Raw genomic sequence first — 20,000 nt, 5'->3', positions numbered from 1 at the left:
TGGTTCTTACTCCTCTCCCTCGGGTCTGGAGGTGAAGTGTTCAGGTAAAACTTTGATTTTACATTTATATGTCTCTCAGCATCCAATCAGAATTTAGACCCCACACCCACACCAGCATACGCACACACACTCCTCTCCACAGACTTCCTGAATCGTTCAACCTCAGGGGTCAAAGGGTCATGTCCTGGTCTTAGTCCTGGTCCTGGTCTGATCTGGGTTCTTTTGTGTTGCAGAGTCAGACTCAGTCCTGATCATCAGAGTCGTGGTGATTCTTCTGTTGCTCCTTTGCATCCTCCCACTGTCCTACTGCTACTGCAAGGTACTGACTCTAGACCTGGTTTAGTCCTGGTTTAGTCCTGGTTTAGACCTGGTTTAGACCTGGTTTAGACCTGGTTTAGTCCTGGTTTAGACCTGGTTTAGTCCTGGTTTAGACCTGGTTTAGACCTGGTTTAGTCCTGGTTTAGTCCTGGTTTAGACCTGGTTTAGACCTGGTTTAGTCCTGGTCTTGGTCTAGTCCTGGTCTAGTCCTGGTTTAGTCCTGGTTTAGTCCTGGTTTAGACCTGGTTTAGACCTGGTTTAGTCCTGGTTTAGTCCTGGTTTAGACCTGGTTTAGACCTGGTTTAGACCTGGTTTAGTCCTGTTTAGACCTGGTTAGTCCTGGTTTAGACCTGGTTTAGACCTGGTTTAGACCTGGTTTAGTCCTGGTTTAGACCTGGTTTAGACCTGGTTTAGACCTGGTTTAGACCTGGTTTAGTCCTGGTTTAGTCCTGGTTTAGACCTGGTTTAGACCTGGTTTAGACCTGGTTTAGTCCTGGTTTAGTCCTGGTTTAGTCCTGGTTTAGACCTGGTTTAGTCCTGGTTTAGTCCTGGTTTAGTCCTGGTTTAGTCCTGGTTTAGACCTGGTTTAGTCCTGGTTTAGTCCTGGTTTAGACCTGGTTTAGTCCTGGTTTAGACCTGGTTTAGACCTGGTTTAGACCTGGTTTAGACCTGGTTTAGTCCTGGTCTAGTCCTGGTTTAGTCCTGGTTTAGTCCTGGTTTAGACCTGGTTTAGACCTGGTTTAGTCCTGGTTTAGACCTGGTTTAGACCTGGTTTAGTCCTGTTTAGACCTGGTTTAGTCCTGGTTTAGACCTGGTTTAGTCCTGGTTTAGTCCTGGTTTAGTCCTGGTTTAGTCCTGGTTTAGACCTGGTCTAGTCCTGGTTTAGTCCTGGTTTAGTCCTGGTTTAGACCTGGTTTAGTCCTGGTTTAGTCCTGGTTTAGACCTGGTTTTAGTCCTGGTTTAGACCTGGTTTAGTCCTGGTTTAGTTAGTCCTGGTTTAGTCCTGGTTTAGACCTGGTTTAGTCCTGGTTTAGTCCTGGTTTAGTCCTGGTTTAGTCCTGGTTTAGTCCTGGTTTAGTCCTGGTTTAGACCTGGTTTAGTCCTGGTTTAGTCCTGGTTTAGACCTGGTTTAGTCCTGGTTTAGTCCTGGTTTAGTCCTGGTTAGTCCTGGTTTTAGTCCTGGTTTAGTCCTGGTTTAGTCCTGGTTTAGTCCTGGTTTAGTCCTGGTTTAGTCCTGGTTTAGCCTGGTTTAGACCTGGTTTAGTCCTGGTTTAGACCTGGTTTAGTCCTGGTTAGTCCTGGTTAGTCCTGTTTAGTCCTGGTTTAGTCCTGGTTTAGTCTGGTTTAGTCCTGGTTTAGTCCTGGTTTAGTCCTGGTTTAGACCTGGTTTAGTCCTGGTTTAGTCCTGGTTTAGACCTGGTTTAGTCCTGGTTTATCCTGGTTTAGACCTGGTTTAGTCCTGGTTTAGTCCTGGTTTAGTCCTGGTTTAGTCCTGGTTAGTCCTGGTTTAGTCCTGGTTTAGTCCTGGTCTAGTCCTGTTTAGTCCTGGTTTAGTCCTGGTTAGTCCTGGTTTAGTCCTGGTTTAGTCCTGGTTTAGTCCTGGTTTAGACCTGGTTTAGTCCTGGTTTAGTCCTGTTTAGTCTTTTAGTCCTGGTTTATCCTGGTTTAGTCCTGGTTTAGTCCTGTTTAGACCTGGTTTAGTCCTGGTTTAGTCCTGGTTTAGTCCTGGTTTAGTCCTGGTTTAGTCCTGGTTTAGTCCTGGTCTAGTCCTGGTTTTCTGGTTTAGTCCTGTTTAGTCCTGGTTAGTGGTTTAGACCTGGTTTAGTCCTGGTCCTGGTTTAGTCCTGGTTTTAGTCCTGGTTTAGACCTGGTTTAGACCTGGTTTAGTCCTGGTCTAGTCTGTCCTGGTTTAGTCCTGTTTAGACCTGGTTTAGTCCTGGTCTAGTCCTGTTTTCCTGTTTAGTCCTGGTTTAGACCTGGTTTAGTCCTGGTTTAGTCCTGGTTTAGACCTGGTTTAGTCCTGGTTTAGTCCTGGTTTAGTCCTGGTTTAGTTCTGGGCTCCATGGACTCTGGCTCCAGTTGAGTTTGTGTGTAAAAGTGTCTCTCTGGACCTGCTGCTGTCAGGTTCTTCACTCTGACCTTCACATGTTGGTCTGGACCTGCTCCACATGATCCTGGGGTTTGGACTTCAACATTTTGTCCCAAATCCAGATCTGAACATTAACAGACCAATCAGGCTCCAGATGAGCCGCTGTAACTGCTGGCCTCCATGAGCTTCATTTGGAGCTGAACACTGTGGGTGTCGTCACGCTCCCTCAGAAAACTTCTTCAGTCTGTGGTCCTGGTTTTGTGACGTGTGGATCTGCTGTGTCCTGTTGTTTCAGGTCCGGGCCAGAAGGGGCGCCAGAGAGAGGACCTCAGAGGACCTGGAGTTAGACCAGATCAGATCCACCTGAGACGTGGACTTAGACCGGGTCGGGTGTGAGTCCTGGACTTGGACCGGGTCGGGCGTGAGTCCCGGACTCGGACCGGGTCGGGTGTGAGTCCCGGACTTAGACCGGGTGTGAGTCCTGGACTTAGACCGGGTCGGGCGTGAGTCCCGGACTCGGACCGGGTCCCGGGCGTGAGTCCCGGACTCGGACCGGGTCGGGCGCGAGTCCCGGACTCGGACCGGGTCGGGCGCGAGTCCCGGACTCGGACCGGGTCGGGCGCGAGTCCCGGACTCGGACCGGGTCCGGGCGCGAGTCCCGGACTCGGACCGGGTCGGGCGCGAGTCCCGGACTCGGACCGGGTCGGGCGCGAGTCCCGGACTCGGACCGGGTCGGGTGTGAGTCCCGGACTTAGACCGGGTCGGGTGTGAGTCCCGGACTTGGACCGGGTCGGGTGTGAGTCCTGGACTTGGACCGGGTCGGGTGAGGGATGTTCAGTCCATTTGTGTAAATACAGAGTCACTGTTTTGTTCTATTGTTTAGTGACTCTTTTTATAATCCTTCTTTTGTGGCTGTTTTGTGTTTTTCAGATTTTCTTTTACTGATGTTTCACAAACTCACTCCAGTCAGTTCAAATCTGATCTTAGAACATTACACACTGTTCACAGACTTGAGGCTTTGGTTTGAAATGATTCTGATGCACAGGATCCAGGTGCAGTCTACTTCCTGTTAAGGCCAGAGAACTTTGCTTTAGTTTGAAATGAGACGACCCGTAGAAATCATAGAAGATCTGATCCTCTGGAGCGTCCGACAGAACCACGCCCACACTGGGACGAGAGTATATTTTATATTTTATATTTTTATATTTTAGATTTGATACAGTCAAGCCCAATATTATTCATACCTCTGACAAATTTTGACTTAAAGTTACTTTTATTCAACCAGCAAGTTTTTTCTTGATTGGAAATGATCTTATCTTCTGGGAGACGCCTGGGTCATGTACAAGAGGCGTCATTGTGGAAAAAAATATTTGTGCTGATTCCTGCTGGGATCTGATCACTGACAGGGCCGAGCCGTTTCTTGCCTGGGCCTTGTTTTTCCGTTGAGCTGCTTCTTAGGACTTGTCTCACTCTGCAGGTGTTTGACCGTAGCCTCTTTCCTTGTCTCTTCGAGGAGCCATTTGCTTGTGGGATACAGAGGAACTTCTGTCCTCAACGTCTGCGTGTTCTACCTGCCCTCTCTTTGTACATTTCTTGAGCCTGAATGACATTCCAGTGTGTGTGTTTTGTAGATCCTGTTGGTGTGTGTCAGTGTGTGTGTCAGTGTGTGTGTCAGTGTGTGTGTCAGTGTGTGTGTGTGTTGATGTCTCGTTCTTAGTGTACAGTTGATGTCGTCCATGTAGAGGAGGGGAGTGATGTTGGCCTCGTTTCTGAGTCGTGTCTGTGGTTTCTGAGTCGTGTCTGAGTCGTGTCTGTGTTTCTGAGTCGTGTCTGTTTCTGAGTCTGTGTCTGTGTTTCTGAGTCGTGTCTGTGTTTCTGAGTCGTGTCTGTGTTTCTGAGTCGTGTCTGTGGTTTCTGAGTTGTGTGTTGTTTCTGAGTCGTGTCTGTGGTTTCTGAGTCGTGTCTGTGGTTTCTGAGTCGTGTCTGTTGTTTCTGAGTCGTGTCTGTGGTTTCTGAGTCGTGTCTGTGGTTTCTGAGTCGTGTCTGTGGTTTCTGAGTCGTGTCTGTGGTTTCTGAGTCGTGTCTGAGTCGTGTCTGTTGTTTCTGAGTCGTGTCTGTGGTTTCTGAGTCGTGTCTGTTTCTGAGTCGTGTCTGAGTCGTGTCTGTGTTTCTGAGTCGTGTCTGCGGTTTCTGAGTCGTGTCTGCGGTTTCTGAGTCGTGTCTGTTGTTTCTGAGTCGTGTCTGTTGTTTCTGAGTCGTGTCTGTGGTTTCTGAGTCGTGTCTGTGGTTTTCTGAGTCGTGTCTGAGTCGTCTGTGGTTTCTGAGTCGTGTCTGAGTCGTGTTTTCTGAGTCGTGTCTGTTTTTCTGAGTCGTGTCTGTTGTTTCTGAGTCGTGTCTGTTGTTTCTGAGTCGTGTCTGCGGTTTCTGAGTCGTGTCTGCGGTTTCTGAGTCGTGTCTGTGGTTTCTGAGTCGTGTCTGTTGTTTCTGAGTCGTGTCTGTTGTTTCTGAGTCGTGTCTGTGGTTTCTGAGTCGTGTCTGTGGTTTCTGAGTCGTGTCTGTTGTTTCTGAGTCGTGTCTGTTGTTTCTGAGTCGTGTCTGTTGTTTCTGAGTCGTGTCTGTTGAGTCGTGTTGTCTGAGTCGTGTCTGTTGTTTCTGAGTCGTGTCTGTGTTTTCTGAGTCGTGTCTGTGGTTTCTGAGTCGTGTCTGTGGTTTCTGAGTCGTGTCTGTGTTTCCGAGTCGTGTCTGTGGTTCTGAGTCGTGTCTGTGTTTCTGAGTCGTGTCTGTGTTTCTGAGTCGTGTCTGTTGTTTCTGAGTCGTGTCTGTTGTTTTCTGAGTCGTGTCTGTTGAGTTCTGTTGTTTCTGAGTCGTGTCTGTTGTTTCTGAGTCGTGTGTCTGTTGTTTTGAGTCGTGTCTGTTGTTTCTGAGTCGTGTCTGTGGTTTCTGAGTCGTGTCTGTTGTTTCTGAGTCGTGTCTGTTGTTTCTGAGTCGTGTCTGTTGTTTCTGAGTCGTGTCTGTTGTTTCTGAGTCGTGTCTGTTGTTTCTGAGTCGTGTCTGTGGTTTCTGAGTCGTGTCTGTGGTCAGTTTGAGGAGGTTCATGTGCAGCAGTGGGGACAGTGAGTCTCTTTGGTAAATGTCACATTTGATGGACACTTGTTCAAGTTGTTTCCCGTTGGCTTCAAGGGTGATTTTCCACAATCACATGGAGCAGGAGTTGGTGTTTGACTCCCTTGGTGTTTTTGCCGATGCCCTTTTGTGCTGCGCTCAAGTATTGATCCATGTGCCGCTTATCTTAGTCGCAATGATAAATATTTATATAAAGTTGTACAAAGAAGGTCACATATTGTCATAAAGTGTCACTCTGTTTTTACATTTGACCAATAAAATGAACACATTTGAATGAAACAGATTTCTGTTTTTGTTTTTTGACCACACTGTCCCTTTTCCAAACAAAGTCCTTCTGAACACGACCCGTCACGTATCTGCTCGAGTCCAGAACATGGTGGAGCTGGAGCAGATCCAGAGAAGATGCAAACAGTCTCTGGTTTTGTTTGGACAAAAGGACCACTTCACACGAATGTCCCGTCTAAATGGAACCAGCAGGAGAATTACAGATGAAAACAAAACTCTTTGACCTTGTTTGTTGGATCAGATTTGTTGGGAATCGTCCAAACTCATTTCCAAGTCTCATCTACACGACACGTGGACGGCAGAACCTCTGGAAAACTTTGGGAATATTCTGCTTACAGTTTGTGTGTGAAGTAAAACAGATCAGACAGGAGCGCAGACAGGAGCGCAGACAGGAGCGCAGACAGGGCAGACAGGGCGCAGACAGGGGCGCAGACAGGGCAGACAGGGGCAGACAGGGGCAGACAGCAGACAGGAGCGCAGACAGGGCGCAGACAGGAGCAGCAGACAGGGGCGCAGACAGGGGCAGACAGGGGCGCAGACAGGGGCGCAGACAGGAGCGCAGACAGGAGACAGGGGCGCAGACAGGGGCGCAGACAGGAGCGCAGACAGGGCGCAGACAGGAGACAGGGCGCAGACAGGGGCGCAGACAGGAGCGCAGACAGGGCGCAGACAGACAGGAGCGCAGACAGGGGCGCAGACAGGAGCAGACTTTATTGTAGATATCGCAGCAGTTAGAGAGTTAGAGTGGACGGTGTGGCATGGTGGGGGCAGGTGTATGGGTGTGCGTGGTCTAAAACAAGAAGATACAAAAACAAGATGAGAATTTCAATATAAAAGTAAATAATAAATATAAAAGTATGAAAATAGTTGACATAATAAAATAAAGTTTCTGCCTGTTCATTGGGCGACACTCATATAAACAAACACAGGGATAATGACACTGTACGGTGGACTGTGGCGCCCTCTGTGCTTCATTGGTGGAACTGCACGGCACAGACCCCAGGCTTAAATACACTCAGAACAGTGAGGACGCGACGGACACGCGACGGACACGCGACGGACACGCGACGGACACGCGACGGACACGCGACGGACACGCGACGGACACGCGACGGACACGCGACGGACACGCGACGGAGACTCGACGGACCAAGCAGCGAGACGATCCGAGTGGACTTCGCTCCCAAATGGCCCACGTAAAAGGATGTAAAGTAAAACAGTAATAATATTCTAGGCCGGGGTCAGTAACAGGTGGACCGGGGTCTGAGTCCAGACCCAGACCCAGACACCATCCCACACAGACCCACACCTACAGTTCACACTTTATTAAATCACTTTTCATTTTCACTGCTGATTCTATTTAAGTGGTGACGTAAACAGCTTTTCTCTCAACTTCCAGGAGAATTTGTTCAATAAAACAGAGCGTCAGGTGCAGAGGAGCGACGACATAAACACAAGATACAAACTTGGAAAAACTGTGAAAATAATGAGACTTTTTTACTCACCTCTGTAAAGTGTTAAATTTAAAGTGCAGCGTCTCATCCACATTCTCCACAGAATTTATCCTCCACAAATAATGAGTCCAGTCACAAAACATCTGTTCTGTGAATCCAGTTTCAGTCGTAGTTTAAAGTAAAAAGGTGAGTTCGTTTGGTCTCGTGTGTCTGTTTCCATCCACACACACAGATCCACATTCTCCACACTGACTCCACTTCAAACACTTTATCTCCGATCTCTGAGGCTTTAAAAATCCTGGATCTGAAGTTTTGCTCCACATTTCACAAATAATAATCACACCGTTTGGACTTGGATCTAAAGTAGAAGAGCTTTGATCTGTGGACACATTTTAAACTGCAGCTCTCGATCTAATGTCGACCGACCCGACTGTGTGTTTCAGTCTCAATACAGTTTGTTGACTTGTTTTTAACTTGTATTTCCCTTGATTTGACCGTCTATTGTTCAAATATTCAACCCAACAGGCACCAGAGATGATCGACTCCAGGAAGAATATATTAAATACAATAAACATATTAAATACAGTAAATATATTAAATATAATAAATACATCCAGACACTGATCAAACGAGGCTACGTCTGTATCACCATCTTAACACATTAGACATTTTGGTTCCTGGACGTCTGTTTGAGGAGATTTTGTGTAACTGGAGCTGCTCAGGTTTGATCTGAATCCTCCTGGTCGAGGTTATAGTTCACGTTTAACACGAGGAGTGTTAAAGAAACACTCAACACAATAACTGCAGTCACACACGCCGAGAAAACATCCAAACACAGAAAATCACGTCGAATAATCAGGGTTGTTCCGATACCGATACTGGTATCCGATACCACTCTGTATTTTCAGACTTTATACAGGTTCAACAAAACAGATTTAATGTTTTTCAGTCACTTTTTAATGCCACATTTCAGTATTTTTAATGTCATTCAAAAGATCTTTAAAAGGTGCATTGTGTAACTTTTCTATAAACTATATAAAACCACCTGTAATTGAATCAATGCAAGTTAAAGCTGTTTATTGTCACACTGTGGAACATTCCAGTCTCCATAGAAACGAGCAGGTGACGGACCCTCCCCCAGAACACGTGCACAGTGCACGTTTAAACTTTGATCTTGTCAAAGTGAGCGTTTAGTGACACTCAGCAGAAACAACCTCCACACACTTATTCTAATGTCAAACATTTAGGAAGTGTATTTACTGTCACATCATCCACTGTTTTCAACCTAATTCCACCAAATCTCTTTTGGATTTGGATCATTTATTGAAAATGTTTCCAGATGAAATGAGCCAGACTCACTCTAATGTTACTGGGACAAACAAGAAACAAACGCAGACACATTCAGCCTGTGAACGGAAACAAGTGAAGGACCAGCGTCTGTTTACACGACTCACTGTTGGTTTATCCACACACTGGAGTAGAAAGGAACGAGTTAGAAAAGTACAAGAGCTTAAATCAGCACCACTTATGTCAAGATCTTTCTAGATTTGACTCTTAACACTTCTCAAAATCTAATTTATTCTATAGATTTTCTTTACAAATCACCTTTTATTTCTTGCTCTTGAAGCGTGACAGAACTGAGTAGCCTCAGTCTGCTTCTTCACACTGTGTGGTATCAGACTGGTATCGGTATCGGCGAGTAAACCAAGGACAAGTATCGGTATCGGATCACCCCAAAACTGTATCGGAACAACACTAATAATAATAATAATAATAATAATAATAATAAAAGCCATGACCCTCACCTGTTGGACGTGACGCACACACAGAACATCACACAGGAACCAACACGTGTCGTTCAAGAAAGTACGACGATAAGAGGAAGTGACATCACTGATGACATCACTGATGACATCATCAACACGCGCAACTAAATAAAAAATGGGCTTTTAACGTTAACGCGTTAATTTTGTTTAGTTTTTGTTTAGTTTTTATTATTTATTTATTGTAAACGTCTGTTGCTCACTGGATTTTATTTTGAAAAAGTTCACCGCGAGCGTTTCTTTAAGTTTGACGTCTTTTCTTTACACTTTTTTAACTTTTTTCTGACCGCGAGATGCAACGTGTCCCAGCCCCAGCGGACCGCGGGCTCCGGCCCCGACCGGGCCCCCGGCCGCAGGCTCTTCCAGACGCCCCTGAGGCGTCCAAATCGAAGTGTCCATCAGATTATTTCTGGTTTTCGTGGCCGTGGTCTCACTTACATTTATTATCACAGGATCTTCACGACGGTGGAAGATTTGGTGATATGATCTCGTCCATAACTCAGTGAAATATGATTGGCTCAGACAACTGTCAATCTCAAACTTCGTTCCAGCCGCCGAAGCTCCTAGTCGCACTCAAACTCATGCAATTAATGCGATTCATATTTTTTACTTTTGCCCAGTCCTAATAAAAAAATATTTACCTCTAGTAACTGATGTGTGACGTTCTTATTCTTTTATAATTAAATGTTAAAAGAAGCGACGCTTAAACCCAAACACTGATCAGAGGGACACTTTTATACATGTACAAAATATAATATGTACATTAGTTTTCAAAACTTTTTGGTGCCAACAGCTGCACTACGTGAGCAGAGTTTTGAGTAAATGTGCGTGAGCTCATCAAACCGTCTCAGTGTCTTTAAAACGTGTCCCTCTGGTCAAAGTGTCTTTGATGTGTGTAGGACGCACAAAGGGAAAAGTGTCCCTGTCCTGCCTCAGTCTTGGCAGTGAGTTTGTGGGTGTGGACAAAGGTCCACGTGGTCTCCGTGTCTTTGTCCTTTGTCCCGCTCCCTGGAGACGCTCCGTCCGTGTCTCTGTGGACGCTTCAGGCTCCAGAACCTTCTCCAGCTTCTCCCGGGGAACAAAACTTGGCCTGCAGGACTTAAGGAAACAATTGGAGTCCTTTAATAAAAGTCAAAGTGTCAAACTTGTGTAAATGTGTAAATGAAAAGTGTCGGCGTCTCCCGCGGCTACGTGACTCAGCGCAAACTCCCAATGGCGGCTGCGCTTGTGTCACAGCCGTGGATTATAGTTCTATGTCCACAGGCTCAGAGCTTTTATTTAGCACGAGTCCACATCAAACACACAAAATACAGCAAATAAAACACAGTCAGGCTTCAACAGTGACAAACACAACGACACACAACACAAATACGGAAACTTTCAATCGGTCTTAATGAGCTCGTTTAACCAGGGCAAAGTTCACCTCACGAAATGACGTCACATATAAAATAAACTCACCAAAACTCTTCCCGTGCTGCTTTAACTCACATTTGAGTCCCACTCGTCCTTCGGTCTGCCACACTCCCGCTTTGTGTCCACATTTTCACTTTTCTGCTGTTTTTGATTCAAGCCGCTCCGCGCGCCCCGCTCGCTCCGCGCGCCCCCGCTCCGCTCCGCGCGCCCCGCGCGCCCCCGCCCGCCCGCGCGCCCCGCTCCGCCCGCGCGCCCCCGCTCCGCCCCGCGCGCCCCCGCTCCGCTCCGCGCGCCTGTGGAAAACTTTATTCAGAAGTTAAATGTTCTTTTTTTTTTTTTTTTTTTTTTATTAAAATAATAAAAGTCATACATTTCTTTTACTTTTGTAAATAGTTTAGTCCTGGTTTAGTCCTGGTTTAGTCCTAAATTAGACCTGGTTTACTTCTGGTTTAGTCCTGGTTTAGACCTGGTTTAGTCCTGGTTTAGACCTGGTTTAGTCCTGGTTTAGATCTGGTTTAGTCCTGGTTTAGATCTGATTTAGTCCTGGTTTAGACCTGGTTTAGTCCTGGTTTAGTCCTGGTTCAGTCCTGGTTTAGTCCTGGTTTAGTTCTGGTTTAGACCTGGTTTAGATCTGGTTTAGTCCTGGTTTAGACCTGGTTTAATCCTGGTTTAGTCCTGGTTTAGACCTGGTTTAGTCCTGGTTTAGTCCAGGTTTAGACCTGGTTTAGTCCAGGTTTAGACCTGGTTTAGTCCAGGTTTAGAACTGGTTTAGTCCTTTTTAAGTCCTGGTTCAGTTTCTTGTTTATTTCTTGTTTATTAGGCCCGAGCCCCGACAGGGCGTAGGGCCTATTGCTTCCGCTCAGCGGAGCGAATGGGGAGCGACGTGCGCATGTCCGAATGCGACAAGACGACATGCAACTATGTCCACGGTCGCCCCCGGCACGAACAGCAGTATCCCAGTAACCCACGCCCAAGGCCTGGCTCATATTTACTACTGCTAAAATGAATGGAAGTCAATGGGAGGTCAGAGGGTGACCCCAGCGAGATGTTGCAGACGCGCCCGTCACTCACCAATGACCCCACGGTGACGTGGGGAAGGTCGAGAGCTTTCAAAAAATGTATAATATGTTGTTCTAATGTTTTCGGATATATTGTTTTTGCTCGAATTATTATTATTATTTTTATTATGCACTTTAAACCCTAATTTGACCCCCTAAACACGTTCAAAAACTCACCAAACTTTGCCCAAAATTCAGAAGTGGCGAAAAATTCGATAAAATATAGGTTTCGTGCACGGGCATAAAAAAAAGGCGACACAGCGCCACCTCGAAAAGTCAAAATACATTGCGCCTATGGGAGACGTCCCGACGTCAACTTTGTCGTAGAGCCACGAAATTCGGTACACACATTCGTCATGTGAAGACAAACTACAAATGTTATTATGGCCACGCCCCCTGACAAACCAGAAGGCGGCCATCTTGGATTGAAATTTCAGTCCGCATTTTCGTTCACGTTGCGTTTGAACGAACTCCTCTGAAGGCGCTTCACCCACAGGACTGAAAATCACCGTACATCATCTAGACAAGTGGAACATCTAAAGTTAGCTGATTTTTTTTGATAACTGTCACGGTTTACGTGCGGCGAAGCTGCAAAATTTGGTCAAAGTATTGGCGAATTTCAAGGTGACATTATTTGCTCCTGTTCGCACACACTTAGTCCGATCGTGTTGAAATTTGAATCACTAATGTGTGATCTCAGCCTGAATATAATACACTATAAAACATATGAAAAAACACTATAGCGCCCCCTACCATAGACATGAAACGTCAACATTATCAGATCTGCACCAAATTTGGTAATTAAATTCTATGCATAATTACGAGCAAAAAAGTATATTATGGACATGGCGAATTTTTCACTGTTGGCCAGCAGGGGCGCTAAAACTCCTCCCAAAAATATTTAAAAATATATTACACGCACATGCTTAGTCCCATCATGCTGAAATTTTAATCACTAATGCGTGATCTCAGTCTGAATATAATACACTAAAAAACATATGAAAAGTGAACACTGTAGCGCCCCCTACCATAGACATGAAACGTCAACATAGTCAGATCTGCACCAAATTTGGGAATTAAATTCTATGCATAATTATGAGCAAAAAATTATATTATGGACATGATACCATTTTCACTGTTGGCCAGCAGGGGCGCAAAGACTCAAAAATTTGGCTCCTATGGGATACGTCCCGGTCAACTTTGTCATACAGCCATGAAATTCGCTACATACATTTGTCATGTCAAGACAAACAAAAAATGTTATTATGGCCACGCCCCCTGACAAACCAGAAGGCGGCCATCTTGGATTGAAATTTCAGTCCGCATTTTCGTTCACGTTGCGTTTGAACGAACTCCTCTGAAGGCGCTTCACCCACAGGACTGAAAATCACCGTACATCATCTAGACAAGTGGAACATCTAAAGTTAGCTGATTTTTTTTGATAACTGTCACGGTTTACGTGCGGCGAAGCTGCAAAATTTGGTCAAAGTTTTGGCGAATTTCAAGGTGACATTATTTGCTCCTGTTCCCACATACTTATTCCGATCGTGTTGAAATTTGAATCACTAATGTGTGATCTCAGTCTGAATATAATACACTATAAAACATATGAAAAGTGAACACTATAGCGCCCCCTACCATAGACATGAAATGTCAACATAGTCAGATCTGCACCAAATTTGGGAATTAAATTCTATGCATAATTATGAGCAAAAAATTATATTATGGACATGATACCATTTTCACTGTTGGCCAGCAGGGGCGCAAAGACTCAAAAATTTGGCTCCTATGGGATACGTCCCGGTCAACTTTGTCATAGAGCCATGAAATTCGCTACATACATTTGTCATGTCAAGACAAACAAAAAATGTTATTATGGCCACGCCCCCTGACAAACCAGAAGGCAGCCATCTTGGATTGAAATTTCAGTCCGCATTTTCATTCACATTGCGTTTGAACGAACTCCTCTGAAGGCGCTTCACCCACAGGGCTGAAAATCACCGTACATCATCTAGACAAGTGGAACATCTAAAGTTAGCTGATTTTTTTTGATAACTGTCACGGTTTATGTGCGGCGAAGCTGCAAAATTTGGTCAAAGTTTTGGCGAATTTCAAGGTGACATTATTTGCTCCTGTTCGCACAGACTTAGTCTGATCGTGCTGAAATTTGAATCACTAATGTGTGATCTCAGTCTGAATATAATACACTATAAAACATATGAAAAAACACTATAGCGCCCCCTACCATACACATGAAACATCAACATTGTCGGATCTGCACCAAATTTCGGAATTAAATTCTATTAATGACTAGAAGAAAAAACATATATTGCTGACATGGGAATTTTTCAAGGTTGGCCAGTAGGGGGTGCAAAGAACATCTAAAGGCGCACTATGTCATTTTGCCATTTGCAGGCACAGAGTTTGTGGACACGGAGTTTAGGGTATGGTGTTGGCGGGGCACACTATTTGCGGGCACGGCGTTCGCGGGCGCGGCAGGCGAGGGCCGTTCGATGCCGCTTGCGGCTTTAATTTTTTGTTTATTTCTTGTTTATTTTTTGTTTATTTCTTGTTTATTTCTTGTTTATTTTTTGTTTATTTCTGGTTTATTTTTTGTTTATTTCTGGTTTATTTTTTGTTTATTTCTGGTTTATTTTTTGTTTATTTCTTGTTTATTTTTTGTTTATTTCTTTTTTATTTCTTGTTTATTTTTTGTTTATTTCTTGTTTATTTCTGGTTTATTTTTTGTTTATTTCTGGTTTATTTTTTGTTTATTTCTTTTTTATTTCTTGTTTATTTTTTGTTTATTTCTGGTTTATTTTTTGTTTATTTCTGGTTTATTTCTGTTTATTTCTGGTTGGCCCTCGCCACTGCCACTAACAAAGTTAGGGGCGAGGGGTATTGTTCTTCGTCGGTTTCTTTTTTTTTTTTCTTTTTTTTTTTTATTCCCTTTTCCGACCAAACGATCGCATTTTTGACCCCCTGAACATGGACGAAAAGTCCCCAAACCGGGGTCCAGATCGATCGGCCCGGCGAAAAATTCGATAAAATGGGCATCGCAACAATGACTCGAGTGACCCGACTCAACAGCGCCGCCTAGAATTGGACCCCTATGGGAGTGGGGACAGGCAAAGTTTGTCGCAGGGAAACGAAATTCAGGACAGTGATAAAGAACAATGAGACAAGTCAAAAGATGAATTGGAGCGTGACCCTATGACGAACAGGAAGTCGGTCATATTGGATCAAACATTTGGCGTCGTTTTGACTTGGGGGTCTACAAAAAGATTCAAGTCCCCGGGGTTTGGTCCAAATGAGCTCAGATTTGACATGTCACATCTACAGACATGAAGTCACAGAAATTTTCAGGAGTATTCCGAAAAACGCCTTCATTTCCTGTTTTTTCGAAGGCCTGTCACGGCCTACATTTGCCTTGGATGAAAAAGAGATTAACTTCACTTTGAGTTATTTCTCTTAAGAAGCTGAGAAAAAAAAGTAACATTAAATGAAGCAAAACTTATGAACTGAATGGCCCAATTTATTAATCAAATTATATCAAAGTCTGGTCTTGATCTCGTGGACTGAAACTTGACATGTCTTGTAGAAATTGTGTCTCCTCCCATCCCTATTTGATGTATTGATAATTGCATATTTCAAGCCTGGGCACCAGTTGTAGACATGACAATTTTAGAGCCTATTAGAAGAAGCCCTTCTGTGTACATTTGTATTTAAATCTCTTCACCCTAGACTAGTATCGGTATCAGTATTGATAACAAAAATTGTGATACAGCTTTCTCTACCATTTAGCTTTTATTATACATTTAACATTTTTCTTTTTTAAATATATTTTTATTTTGATTTAACGCTGCAATTCTGAACCACAGTTAAAATAATCTGGGCAATATATTAATTTCTTTCCATAATATTGTCTTAAAATAGCTGCTTCAGTTTCTGTGAACTTGCTTTTGTTTTTTAAGCATAAGATGAAGATATTTTTGCAAACCTGTTTTTGAGTTTAATATTTTTTAATTTAAGATATTCTCTATATTCTGTAATTTCATCCNAGTATCACTGAAGTACCACTGAAGTACACTGAAGTACCACTGAAGTATCACTGAAGTACACTGAAGTACCACTGAAGTACCACTGAAGTATCACTGAAGTGAAGTACCACTGAAGTATCCACTGAAGTACCACTGAAGTCACTGAAGTACCACTGAAGTATCACTGAAAGTCACTGAAGTATCACTGAAGTACCACTGAAGTACACTGAAGTATCACTGAAGTACAACTGAAGTCACTGAAGTACCACTGAAGTACACACTGAAGTACTGAAGTATCACTAAGAAGTGAAGTACTGAAGTACTGAAGTACCACTGAAGTACCACTGAAGTACCACTGAAGTACCACTGAAGTCACTGAAGTACACTGAAGTATCACTGAAGTACCAACTGAAGTACAACTGAAGTGAATACCACTGAAGTATCACTGAAGTATCACTGAAGTACCACTGAAGTACTGAAGTACACTGAAGTATCACTGAAGTACTGAAGTATCACTGAAGTACCACTGAAGTGAAGTCACTGAAGTACCACTGAAGTACAACTGAAGTACCACTGAAGTACACTGAAGTACACTGAAGTACCACTGAAGTACCACTGAAGTACACTGAAGTACACTGAAGTACTATTGAAGTACCACTGAAGTACAACTGAAGTACTGAAGTAACTGAACTGAAGTACCACTGAAGTACAACTGAAGTACCACTGAAGTATCACTGAAAGTGAAGTACCACTGAAGTACAACTGAAGTACCACTGAAGTATCACTGAAGTATCACTGAAGTACCACTGAAGTACACTGAAGTACCACTGAAGTACCACTGAAGTACCACTGAAGTATCACTGAAGTACCACTGAAGTACCACTGAAGTACAACTGAAGTACCACTGAAGTATCACTGACGTACACTGAAGTACCACTGAAGTACACTGAAGTACCACTGAAGTACCACTGAAGTACAACTGAAGTACCACTGAAGTATCACTGAAGTGAAGTACCACTGAAGTACCACTGAAGTACTGAATCACTGAAGTACACCACTGAAGTACCACTGAAGTGAAGTACCACTGAAGTACCACTGAAGTACCACTGAAGTATCACTGAAGTACCACTGAAGTACAACTGAAGTACCACTGAAGTACCACTGAAGTACAACTGAAGTACCACTGAAGTACCACTGAAGTATCACTGAAGTATCACTGAAGTACCACTGAAGTACCACTGAAGTATCACTGAAGAAGTACCACTGAAGAAGTACCACTGAAGTACCACTGAAGTATCACTGAAGTACCACTGAAGTACCACTGAAGTACCACTGAAGTATCACTGAAGTACCACTGAAGTACCACTGAAGTACCACTGAAGTACACTGAAGTACACTGAAGTATCACTGAAGTATCACTGAAGTACAACTGAAGTACCACTGAAGTACCACTGAAGTACACTGAAGTACCACTGAAGTACCACTGAAGTATCACTGAAGTACAACTGAAGTACACTGAAGTGAAGTACCACTGAAGTACACTGAAGTACCACTGAAGTACCACTGAAGTATCACTGAAGTACAACTGAAGTATCACTGAAGTACACTGAAGTACCAACTGAAGTACAACTGAAGTACACTGAAGTACCACTGAAGTACCACTGAAGTACCACTGAAGTACCACTGAAGTATCACTGAAGTACCACTGAAGTACCAACTGAAGTACCACTGAAGTACAACTGAAGTACCACTGAAGTACCACTGAAGTATCACTGAAGTATCACTGAAGTACCACTGAAGTACACTGAAGTACCACTGAAGTATCACTGAAGTACACTGAAGTACCACTGAAGTACCACTGAAGTACCACTGAAGTACCACTGAAGTACACTGAAGTACCACTGAAGTATCACTGAAGTATCACTGAAGTACAACTGAAGTACCACTGAAGTATCAACTGAAGTACAACTGAAGTACCACTGAAGTCACTGAAGTATACCACTGAAAGTACCACTGAAGTACCACTGAAGTACAACTGAAGTACCACTGAAGTATCACTGAAGTACAACTGAAGTACCACTGAAGTATCACTGAAGTACCACTGAAGTACCACTGAAGTACCACTGAAGTCACTGAAGTACCACTGAAGTACCACTGAAGTATCACTGAAGTACCACTGAAGTACACTGAAGTACACTGAAGTACCACTGAAGACTGAAGTACCACTGAAGTATCACTGAAGTACCACTGAAGTACCACTGAAGTATCACTGAAGTACCACTGAAGTATCACTGAACTGAAGTACCACTGAAGTACCACTGAAGTATCACTGAAGTACAACTGAAGTACCACTGAAGTATCACTGAAGTACCACTGAAGTACCACTGAAGTATCACTGAAGTACAACTGAAGTACCACTGAAGTATCACTGAAGTACAACTGAAGTATCACTGAAGTACCAACTGAAGTACCACTGAAGTATCACTGAAGTACCATCACTGAAGTACCACTGAAGTACAACTGAAGTACCACTGAAGTACACACTGAAGTATCACTGAAGTACCACTGAAGTACACTGAAGTAACTGAAGTACCACTGAAGTACCAACTGAAGTACCACTACAACTGAAGTACCACTGAAGTACCACTGAAGTATCACTGAAGTACACTGAAGTATCACTGAAGTACCACTGAAGTACCACTGAAGTACCACTGAAGTACACACTGAAGTACCACTGAAGTATCACTGAAGTACAACTGAAGTACCACTGAAGTATCACTGAAGTACAACTGAAGTACCACTGAAGTATCACTGAAGTATCACTGAAGTACCACTGAAGTACCACTGAAGTACCACTGAAGTACACTGAAGTACCACTGAAGTACTGAAGTCACTGAAGTACACTGAAGTACCACTGAAGCTGAAGTACCACTGAAGTATCACATATCACTGAAGTACCACTGAAGTACCACTGAAGTACCACTGAAGTACCACTGAAGTGAAGTACACTGAAGTACCACTGAAGTCACCACTGAAGTACCACTGAAGTACTGAAGTATCACTGAAGTGAAGTACCACTGAAGTATCACTGAAGTACAACTGAAGTACACACTGAAGTAAGTACACTGAAGTACCACTGAAGTGAATCACTGAAGTACCACTGAAGTACCACTGAAGTACCACTGAAGTACACTGAAGTACTGAAGTATCACTGAAGTACCACTGAAGTACCACTGAAGTACACTGAAGTATCACTGAAGTACTGAAGTACCACTGAAGTACCACTGAAGTACCACTGAAGTACCACTGAAGTACCACTGAAGTATCACTGAAGTACAACTGAAGTACCACTGAAGTACCACTGAAGTACAACTGAAGTACAACTGAAGTACAACTGAAGTACCACTGAAGTACCACTGAAGTATCACTGAAGTACAACTGAAGTACCTCTGAAGTATTTTTGAATTACAAAGAGGGTGAAAAGTTGATGAAGGTGTGAAGTGATGAAGGTTGAAGGTGAAGGTGATGAAGGTGTGATGAAGGTGATGAAGGTTGATGAAGGTGATGAAGGTGATGAAGGTGATGAAGGTGTGAAGGTGATGAAGGTGATGAAGTGATGAAGGTGATGAAGGTGGTGAAGGTGTGAAAGAATGAAGGTGTGTTGAAGGTGGTAAGGTGATGAATGAAGGTGATGAAGTGTGGTGAAGGTGAAGGTGATGAAGGTGATGAAGGTGAATGAAGGTGATGAAGGTGATGAAGTGTGAATGAAGGTGATGAAGGTGAATGAAGGTGATGAAATGAAGGTGATGAAGGTGATGAAGGTGATGAAGGTGAATGAAGGTGAATGAAGGTGATGAAGGTGTGAAGGTGGTGAAGGTGATGAAGGTGATGAAGGTGTTGAAGGTGTGAAGGTGATGAAGGTGTTGAAGGTGATGAAGTGAAGGTGATGAAGGTGATGAAGGTGATGAAGGTGATGAAGGTGATGAAGGTGTTGAAGGTGATGAAGGTGATGAAGGTGATGAAGGGGTTGAAGGTGGTGAAGGTGATGAAGGTGATGAAGGTGATGAAGGTGATGAAGTGTGAAGGTGATGAAGGTGATGAAGGTGATGAAGGGTGAAGGTGATGAAGGTGATGAAGGATGTGATGAAGGTGTGAATGAATGAAGGGTGGTGAAGGTGTGAATGATGAAGTGATGAAGGTGTGAAGGTGATGAAGGTGTGAAGGTGATGAAGTGATGAAGGTGATGAAGTGTGAAGGTGATGAAGTGATGAAGGTGATGAAGGTGATGAAGGTGATGAAGGTGTGAAGGTGTGAAGTGTGAAGTGTTGAAGGTGATGAAGGTGATGAAGTGTGAATGAAGTGTGATGAAGGTGTGATGAAGGTGTGAATGAAGGTGG

General features: G+C 43.8%; 1 protein-coding gene across 1 annotated transcript in view; it reads left to right on the top strand.

The window, feature by feature from the left end:
- The window catches only part of LOC110172305 (protein Atg16l2-like), a 99,735-nt gene that overhangs the window by 52,002 nt on the left and 27,733 nt on the right, over positions 1–20,000 (top strand). The window lies entirely within an intron of this gene.

This window comes from Boleophthalmus pectinirostris, unplaced genomic scaffold, assembly GCF_026225935.1.
Source record: "Boleophthalmus pectinirostris isolate CB_2022bp ecotype Guang Dong unplaced genomic scaffold, ASM2622593v1 HiC_scaffold_2824, whole genome shotgun sequence".
Classification (NCBI taxonomy): domain Eukaryota; kingdom Metazoa; phylum Chordata; class Actinopteri; order Gobiiformes; family Gobiidae; genus Boleophthalmus; species Boleophthalmus pectinirostris.
Note: the sequence above shows the minus strand (reverse complement) of the source record. Positions and strands in the feature narration are given on the sequence as shown.